Source organism: Triticum urartu, chromosome 7A (assembly GCF_056163025.1).
Source record: "Triticum urartu cultivar PI428250 chromosome 7A, HENAU_Tu73, whole genome shotgun sequence".
Taxonomy (NCBI): domain Eukaryota; kingdom Viridiplantae; phylum Streptophyta; class Magnoliopsida; order Poales; family Poaceae; genus Triticum; species Triticum urartu.
The window spans coordinates 98544887-98555915 of record NC_141879.1 but is presented as its reverse complement, the minus strand read 5'-3'; positions in this window follow the sequence as shown (position 1 = coordinate 98555915).

Genomic DNA, 11029 nt, shown 5'->3' with positions numbered 1-11029 from the left:
AGGTATCTCTGGGCCCTCTCGGTAATGCACATCACATAAGCCTTGCAAGCATTGCAACTAATGAGTTACTTGCGAGATGATGTATTACGGAATGAGTAAAGAGACTTGCCGGTAATGAGATTGAACTAGGTATTGAGATACCGACGATCGAATCTCGGGCAAGTAACATACCGATGACAAACGGAACAACGTATGTTGTTATGCGGTCTGACCGATAAAGATCTTCGTAGAATATGTAGGAGCCAATATGAGCATCCAGGTTCCGCTATTGGTTATTCACCGGAGACGTGTCTCGGTCATGTCTACATTGTTCTCGAACCCGTAGGGTCCGCACGCTTAAGGTTTCGATGACAGTTATATTATGAGTTTATGAGTTTTGATGTACCGAAGGAGTTCGGAGTCCCGGATGAGATCGGGGACATGACGAGGAGTCTCGAAATGGTCGAGACGTAAAAATCAATATATTGGACGACTATTCGGACATCGGAAAGGTTCCGAGTGATTCAAGTATTTTTCGGAGTACCGAAGAGTTACGGGAATTCGCCGGGGATTATATGGGCCTTATTGGGCTTTAGGGGAAAGAGATAGGAGAGGTTGGGCGCCCCCCCAAGGCCTAGTCCGAATTGGACTAGGTGGAAGGGCTGCGCCCCCTCCTTCCTTCTCTTCTCTTTTCCCTTGCCTTGACTCCTACTCCTACTACATGGAAGGACTCCTAGTTGGACTAGGAAAAGGGGAATCCTACTCCCGGTGGGAGTAGGACTCCCCTAGGGCGCGCCATAGAGAGGGCCGGCCCTCCCCTCCTCCACTCCTTTATATACGGGGGCAGGGGGCACCCCATAGACACACAAGTTGATCCACGTGATCATATTCTTAGCCGTGTGCGGTGCCCCCTTCCACCATAATCCTCGATAATATTGTAGTGGTGCTTAGGCGAAGCCCTGCGACAGTAGTACATCAAGATCGTCACCACGCCGTCGTGCTGATGGAACTCTTCCCCGACACTTTGCTGGATCGGAGTCCGGGGATCGTCATCGAGCTGAACGTGTGCTAAAACTCGGAGGTGCCGTAGTTTCGGTGCTTGATCGGTCGGGCCGTGAAGACGTACGACTACATCAACCGCGTTGTGCTAACGCTTCCGCTGTCGGTCTACAAGGGTACGTAGATCACACTCTCCCCTCTCGTTGCTATGCATCACCATGATCTTGCGTGTGCGTAGGAAATTTTTTGAAATTACTACGTTCCCCAACAGTGGCATCCGAGCCTAGGTTTTATGTGTTGATGTTATATGCACGAGTAGAACACAAGTGAGTTGTGGGCGATATAAGTCATACTGCTTACCAACATATCATACTTTGGTTCGGCGGTATTGTTGGATGAAGCGGCCCGGACCGACATTACGCGTACGCTTACGCGAGACTGGTTCTACCGACGTGCTTTGCACACAGGTGGCTGGCGGGTGTCAGTTTCTCCAACTTTAGTTGAACCGAGTGTTGCTACGCCCGGTCCTTGCAAAGGTTAAAACAGCACCAACTTGACAAATATCATTGTGGTTTTGATGCGTAGGTAAGATTGGTTCTTGCTTAAGCCCGTAGCAGCCACGTAAAACTTGCAACAACAAAGTAGAGGACGTCTAACTTGTTTTTGCTGGGCATGTTGTGATATGATATGGTCAAGACGTGATGAGATATAAGTTGTTGTATGAATCATGTTTTGTTGAAGTTATCGGCAACTGGCAAAATCCTTATGGTTGTCTCTCTATTGCATAAGATGCAAGTGCCCAATAATTGCTTTACTTTATCACTATGCGATAGCAATAGTTGCAAGAGCAATAATTGGTGAGACGGTCATGTGATGACACATTGATATAGATCAAGATGATGGAGATCATGGTGTCATGACGGTGACGATAGAGATCATGACAGTACTTTGGAGATGGAGAGCAAAGGCGCAAGATGATGATGGCCATATCATGTCACATATTTTGATTGCATATGATGTTTATCTTTTATACATCTTATTTTGCTTAGTTTGACGGTAGCATTTTAAGATGATCTCTCACTAATTATCAAGAAGTGTTCTCCCTGAGTATGCACCGTTGCGAAAGTTCTTCGTGCTGAGACACCACGTGATGATCGGATGTGATAGGCTCTACGTTCAAATACAACGGGTGGAAAACAGTTGCACACGCGGAATATTCAGGTTATACTTGACGACCCAAGCATATACAGATATGGCCTCGGAACACGGAGACTGAAAGGTCGAGCGTGAATCATATAGTAGATATGATCAACATAGTGATGTTCACCAATGAAACTACTCCATCTCACGTGATGATCAAACATGGTTTAGTTGATTTGGATCACGTGATCACTTAGAGGATTAGAGGGATGTCTATCTAAGTGGGAGTTTTTAAGTAATATGATTAAATTGAACTTAAATTTATCATGAACTTAGTTCTGATAGTATTTTGCAAATTATGTTGTAGATAAATAGCTCGCATTGTTGCTTCCCTGTGTTTATTTTGATATGTTCCTAGAGAAAACTAAGTTGAAAGATGTTAGTAGCAATGATGCGGATTGGATCCGTGATCTGAGGTTTATCCTCATTGCTGCATAGAAGAATTATGTCCTTGATGCACCGCTAGGTGACAGACCTATTGCAGGAGCAGATGCAAACGTTATGAACGTTTGGCTAGCTCAATATGATGACTACTTGATAGTTTAGTGCACCATGCTTAACGGCTTAGAATCGGGACTTCAAAGACATTTTGAACGTCATGGACCATATGAGATGTTCCAAGAAGTTGAAGTTAATATTTCAAGCAAATACCCGAGTTGAGAGATATGAAGTCTCCAACAAGTTCTATAGCTAAAAGATGGAGGAGAATCGCTCAAGCAGTGAGCATGTGCTCAGATTGTTTGGGTACTACAATCGCTTGAATCAAGTGGGAGTTAATCTTCCAGATAAAATAGTGATTGACAGAATTCTCTAGTCACCATCACCAAGTTAGTAGAACTTCGTGATGAACTATAATATGCAAGGGATGACGAAAGTAATTCCCAAGCTCTTCGTGATGCTGAAATCGACGAAGGTAGAAATCAAGAAAAACATCAAGTGTTGATGGTTAACAAGACCACTAGTTTCAAGAAAAGGGCAAAGGGAAGAAGGAGAAATTCAAGAAGAATGGCAAGCAAGTTGTTGCTCAAGTGAAGAAGCCCAAGTCTGGTCCTAAGCCTGAGACTAAGTGCTTATACTGCAAAGGGACTGGTCACTGGAAGCGGAACTACCCCAAGTATTTGGCGGATAAGAAGGATGGCAAGGTAAACAGAGGTATATTGGATATACGTGTTATTGATGTGTACTTTACTAGTGTTTATAGCAACCCCTCGGCCTTCGATACTGGTTCAGTTGCTAAGAGTAGTAACTCAAAATGGGAGTTGCAGAATAAACATAAACTAGTAAAGGGTGAGGTGACGATGTGTGTTGGAAGTAGTTCCAAGATTGATATGATCATCATCGCACACTCCCTATACTTTCGGGATTAGTGTTGAAACTAAATAAGTGTTATTTGGTGTTTGCGTTGAGCATGAATATGATTTGATCATGTTTATTGCAATACGGTTATTCACTAAAGTCAGAGAATAATTGTTGTTCTGTTTACATGAATAAAACCTTCCATGGTCATACACCCAATGAAAATAGTTCGTTGGATCTCGATCGTAGTGTTACACGTATTCATAATATTGAAGCAAAAAGATGCAAAGTTAATAATGATAGTGCAACTTATTTGTGGCACTGCCGTTTAGGTCATATTGGTGTAAAGCGCATGAAGAAACTCCATACTGATGGGCTTTTGGAATCACTTGATTATGAATCAGTTGATGCTTGCGAACCATGCCTCATGGGCAAGATGACCAAGACTCTGTTCTTCGGAACAATGGAGCGAGCAACAGATTTGTTGGAAATCATACATACTGATGTATGTGGTCCAATGAATATTGAGGCTCGCGACAGGTATCATTATTTTCTGATCTTCACAGATGATTTGAGCAGATATGAGTATATTTACTTGATGAAACATAAGTCTGAAACATTTGAAAAGTTCAAAGGATTTTAGAGTGAAGTAAAAAATCATCGTAACAGGAAAATAAAGTTTCTACGATCTGATCATAGAGAAGAGTATTTGAGTTACGAGTTTGGCCTTCACTTAAAAACAATGTGAAATAGTTTCACTACTCACGCCACCTGGAACACCACAATGTAATGGTGTGTCCGAACGTCATAACCGTACTTTATTAGATATGGTGCGATCTATGATGTCTCTTACCGATCTACCACTATCGTTTCGGGGTTATGCATTAGAGACAACTGCATTCACGTTAAATAGGGCACCATCTAAATCCGTTGAAACGACAACGTATGAACTATGGTTTGGCAAGAAACCTAAGCTGTCGTTTCTTAAAGTTTGAGGTTGCAATGCTTATGTGAAAAAGTTTCAACCTGATAAGCTCAAACCCAAATCGGAGAAGTGCGTCTTCATAGGATACCCAAAAGAAAATATTGGGTACACCTTCTATCACAGATCCGAAGGCAAGATATTCATTGCTTTGAATGGATCCTTTCTAGAGAAGGAATTTCTCTCGAAAGAAGTGAGTGGAAGGAAAGTAGAACTTGATGAGGTAACTGTACCTGCTCCCTATTGGAAAGTAGTTCATCACATAAATCTGTTCCTGTGACTACTAGACCGATTAGTAAGGAAGCTAATGATGATGATCATGTAACTTCAGATCAAGTTACTACCGAACCTCGTAGGTAAAACCAGAGTGAGATCCGCACCAGAGTGGTACGGTAATCCAGTTTTGGAGGTCATGTTACTTGACCATGACGAGCCTACAAACTATGAGGAAGCGATGATGAGCCCAGATTCCGCGAAATGGCTTGAGGCCATGAAATCTGAGATGAGATCCATGTATGAGAACAAAGTATGGACTTTGATTGACTTGCCCAATGATCAGCGAGCCATTGAGATTAAATGGATCTTCAAGAGGAAGATGGACGCTGATAGTAGTATTACTATCTACAAAGCTAGACTTTTCGAAAAAGGTTTTTGACAAAGTTCAAGGTGTTGACTACGATGAGATTTTCTCACTCGTATCGATGCTTAAAGTTTGTCCGAATCATGTTAGCAATTGCCGCATTTTATGAAATCTGGCAAATGGATAACAAAACTGCAATCCTTAATGGATTTCTTAAAGAAGAGTTGTATATGATGCAACCAGAAGGTTTTGTCAATCCTAAAGGTGCTAACAAAATGTGCAAACTCCAGCGATCCATCTATGGACTGGTGCAAGCATCTCGGAGTTGGAATGTGCGCTTTGATGAGATGACAAAGCATATAGTTTTATACAGACTTGCGATGAAGCCTGTATTTACAAGAAAGTGAGTGGGAGCACTACAACATTTCTGATAAGTATATGTGAATGCCATATTGTTGATCGGAAATAATGTAGAATTATTCTGCAAAGCATAAAGGAGTGTTTTGAAAGAAAGACCTCGGTGAAGCTGCTTACATATTAAGCATCAAGATCTATAGAGATAGATCAAGACGCTTGATAAGTTTTTTTCAATGAGTACAAACCTTGACAATATTTTGAAGTAGTTCAAAAATTGGAACGGTCAAAGAAAGAGTTCTTGGCTGTGTTACAAGGTGTGAAATTGAGTAAGACTCAAAGCCCGACCACGACAGAAGATAGAAAGAGAATGAAAGTCATTCCCTATGCCTCAGCCATAGATTCTATAAAGTATGCCATGCTGTGTACCAGATCTATTGTATACCCTACACTGTGTTAAGTAAGGGAGTACAATAGTGATCTAAGAGTAGATCACTGGACAGCGGTCAAAATTATCCTTAGTGGAATAAGGAAATATTTCTCAATTATGGAGGTGACAAAAAGGTTCGTCGTAAAAAGTTACGTCGATGCAAGTTTTGACACTGATCCAGATGGCTCTAAGTCTCAATTTGGATACATATTGAAAGTGAGAGCAAATAGCTAGAGTAGCTCCGTGCAGAGCATTGTTGATATAGAAATTCGCAAAATACTTATGGATCTGTATGTGACAGATCCGTTGACTAAAATTTTCTCACAAGCAAAACATGATCACACCTTAGTACTCTTTGGGTGTTAATCACATAAACGATGTGAACTAAATTACTGACTCTAGTAAACCCTTTGGGTATAGGTCACATGACAATGTGAACTATGGGTGTTAATCACATGGTGATGTGAACTATTAGTGTTGGATCACATGGCGATGTGAACTAGATTATTGACTCTAGTGCAAGTGGGAGACTGAAGGAAATATCCCCTAGAGGCAATATTAAAATTATTATTTATTTCCTTATATCATGATAAATGTTTATTATTCATGCTAGAATTGTATTAACCGGAAACATAATACATGTGTGAATACATAGACAAACAGAGTGTCACTAGTATGCCTCTACTTGACTAGCTCGTTAATCGAAGATGGTTATGTTTCCTAACCATGAACAAAAGAGTTGTTATTTGATTAACGGGATTGACATGACCCATTCCATTAGCTTAGCACCCGATCGTTTAGTATGTTGCTATTGCTTTCTTCATGACTTATACATGTTCCTATGACTATGAGATTATGCAACTCCCGTTTGCCGGAGGAACACTTTGTGTGCTACCAAACGTCATAACGTAATTGGGTGATTATAAAGGAGCTCTACAGGTGTCTCCAAAGGTACATGTTGGGTTGGCGTATTTCGAGATTAGGATTTGTCACTCCGATTGTCGGAGAGGTATCTCTGGGCCCTCTCGGTAATGCACATCACATAAGCCTTGCAAGCATTGCAACTAATGAGTTAGTTGCGAGATGATGTATTACGGAACGAGTAAAGAGACTTGCCGGTAATGAGATTGAACTAGGTATTGAGATACCGACGATCGAATCTCGGGCAAGTAACATACCGATGACAAAGGGAACAACGTATGTTGTTATGCCGTCTGACCGATAAAGATCTTCGTAGAATATGTAGGAGCCAATATGAGCATCCAGGTTCCGCTATTGGTTATTGACCAGAGACGTGTCTCGGTCATGTCTACATTGTTCTCGAACCCGTAGGGTCCGCACGCTTAAGGTTTCGATGATAGTTATATTATGAGTTTATGAGTTTTGATGTACCAAAGGAGTTCGGAGTCCCGGATGAGATCGGGGACATGACGAGGAGTCTCGAAATGGTAGAGACGTAAAAATCGATATATTGGACGACTATATTTGGACATCGGAAAGGTTCCGAGTGATTCAAGTATTTTTCGGAGTACCGGAGAGTTACGGGAATTCGCCGGGGAGTATATGGGCCTTATTGGGCTTTAGGGGAAAGAGATAGGAGAGGTTGGGCGCCCCCCAAGGCCTAGTCCGAATTGGACTAGGGGGAAGGGCTGCGCCCCCTCCTTCCTTCTCTTCTCTTTTCCCTTGCCTTGACTCCTACTCCTACTACATGGAAGGACTCCTAGTTGGACTAGGAAAAGGGGAATCCTACTCCCGGTGGGAGTAGGACTCCCCTAGGGCGCGCCATAGAGAGGGCCGGCCCTCCCCTCCTCCACTCCTTTATATACGGGTCAGGGGGCATCCCATAGACACACAAGTTGATCCACGTGATCATATTCTTAGCCGTGTGCGGTGCCCCCTTCCACCATAATCCTCGATAATATTGTAGCGGTGCTTAGGCGAAGCCCTGCGACGGTAGTACATCAAGATCGTCACCACGCCGTCGTGCTGACGGAACTCTTCCCCGACACTTTGCTGGATCGGAGTCCAGGGATCGTCATCGAGCTGAACGTGTGCTAAAACTCGGAGGTGCCGTAGTTTCGGTGCTCGATCGATTGGGCCGTGAATACGTACGACTACATCAACCGCGTTGTGCTAACGCTTCCGCTGTCGGTCTACAAGGGTACGTAGATCACACTCTCCCCTCTCGTTGCTATGCATCATCATGATCTTGCGTGTGCGTAGGAATTTTTTTGAAATTACTATGTTCCCCAGCAAGTTAATTATGAATGTCACTTTTTATCTTTAGTTACCTTCTGCGACGGTTGCAACCCAATATTGGTTTCTAACTAACATATGAAAAAAACAAGTGGTCACGTAAAATAAACCAGTACGTAGAACAAAAGCTTAACATGTAAACTTTTCTATTGACCAGTTTACAGCTTATGGTTCCTCATGTGCACAACGAAAACCAACCTTCGGCATTCAAGGAATGCTTCATCTTGGAGGATTACGCTGAGCGGTTAGAGAGGGTGTTAACAATTTGAAGCTTGCCGAAATTAGATGTTGTCGTTGCACCGAGGAGATCAGGTCGTATTTCGTAGATTCCCATGTGTAAAAATATCTGTATTTGTACTTCTATGTCATGTATGTTGGTTGTGGTCTACTAACTAAGGTCATGTGTGTTTCCTTTTATGTGTTTGATTTTGTATTTATTTATTGCCTGTGCAGTTCGATTTCATTTTACTTTCTTACCGTCGAAAAAAACATGTGCAACCTTTAGCTATGTACAATTTGTGAAACACCAAGTTCTAATCCGCCGCATATGCAAACGATTTACTAACTATTAAACAATTATTGGTTCACCTTGGTGTGCTATCTATCGGTCATGCTCTCCAAAAAGTATATAATTAAACGATTTACTGACTACTAAACAATCATTGGTTCACCTTGGTGTGCTATCTATCGGTCATGCCTTCCAAAAAGTATATAATCGCCAAGGAGAACAACAACAGATCTATATTGCATAATACCTTTAACATGTGACAAGGTCAACAAGCACAAAGAAGAAAGACCATGAAACCGGCAATATGAGACCACCCAAAGAAGAAATAAAAATAAAAACAAATGAAGGAGAGCAATATGATATCTCCTTGGTAGCACAAGTAGAACACTACCAAGCATATCTGCCTCCAGTGGCGAAAGGCTAAAAAAAAGGAAGGACAGCAATATGATATCTCCTACGTAGCTCAGGTAGAGCACTACCAAGCATATTTCCCTCCAGTGGCGGGGCCACCAGTACCTCGAAGAGCCACCGCTCGGGCAGCAGCGTCATGGCGATCATCTAGGATCATTGCACACAGAAGCATAGAGAAGCTAAGCAATGCTGCTAGCAGCCCAACTATGAGAACTAGGATCAACTCTGAGCTCACGTCCTCCATTGGGGGCATCATCTTGATCTTTTGTCACCGGAGGAAGAAAAGAGATGAAAATTAGGGAGAAGGAATGAGGTACGTTGTGGAATGGAGAAAAAGAAGAGAGTATGTGGTTATTGTTATAGCTCGAACTCGGTGTACGATGGGCGAAGTTCACCAGCACCGCTCGCCGGTGTTCAGGAGGCGAATCTGCGAGCAGTGCCGAAAAGGTACTGGTCCCTGAGGTGACTGCTCGCTGTATCGGTAGCGAGCACGCCCTACCACGGTACTGCCCTAGATGCTCTATGCCCTAGATGGTACAAGTGGGAGACATGCGGGAAAGCACGCGAGGCCGGTCTTCAGGAGGCGAATCTGCGAGCAGTGCCGAAAAGGTACTGGTTTGTGAGGTGACTGCTCGCTATATCGGTAGCGAGCATGCCTCACACTACCACGGTACTGCCCTAGATAGTCTACGCGCTAGATGGCACAAGTGGGAGATGTGCGAGAAAGCGCGCGAGGGAGAAATAGATAAGACCTGGTGAAGAAGTTCATCGCCCCTTGAAATCTGAAATTTATTTACATTCAAGATTAAAAAGACTTGAGCCTGACCCGATTCTTTTTTGAACTTTATTATGTGAGATTGTTATAGCTATTTATACTAAACTTTAGTACTTATTTGTTCGTATTTTTCCAAATCACGATCATAGATATTATATTGTGGGCAATTCAAATTGTTTATGTAATAAACTTTGTTTTTTCAAACATACATCTTAAAACATATTTAAACCAAACTCAAATAAATACGAGAAAATAAGAAAACGGGAAAATACATGTTTACTTGGATTACATGGTGACAGTGCTTTAATGATGTATTTGTATATGTGTATTCTTAAATATCTTGGTATAGATCTGTATAGTGTATGGCATACAAAATATCTTCATAGTGGTGTCTTTATAATTACATATACATAACTAGAAAGATGTACATTGTACAAGATGTTTCAGAGGTAGATTCACTCCAATTTTTATATCATTTGAACGTCTGAGCAGCTCTCAGCAAAACAAGACAAATTGGATTAGAACGGTGCATAGTAGTAAGTTTTTGGGTGCTCGATCGTCGGTGCTCAGAAGCGAATCTACAAGCATTGCCGAAAAGGTATCGGTCCGTGAGGTGAGTGCTCACTGCACCTAGCACGTCTTGCACTATCGCGGTACTGCTCTAGATGCTTCACGTGCTACATGTGACAAGTGGGGGACTTGTGGGGAAGTTCGCGAGAGAGAAGTAGATGAGGACTGGTGAAAACTTGTGCTTGACCCAATTCTCTTCTGGATTTTGACATGTGTAATTGTTATATGTATGTATCTTTCTGATTTTTGAGTTGATCATTGGAGGAGGCGGTGCGTAGTAATAGGTATTCCAGTGCTCGATCATCGGTGTTCAGGAGGCGAACCTATGAGAAATGTAGCGAAGACACCTCGCACTACCGTGGTACTGCCTTAGATGCTCTATGCGTTAGACGCCACAAGTGGGGGACCTGCCGAAAGCGTGCCACAGAGAAGAGAGATCAGACACGAGAAAGAAGAAGCGACTGACAATAAATCTTAGGTTCACCCAATCAGCCCAAGGGAGAGCTGCTCGGTGGAGTGTAGCAAGCAAAGATTTAGAATCTGAAAAAAATCGCTCTTTTTGCATTTTTCGAGGATCTAGATAGCAATTATTCAGTTGCCTTTGCCCATAAGCATGAATACTAATTAATTTTGTTATTAAAAAGAGGATGAGCATGGAGTATATATGGTCATTACAAGGAATACAATGT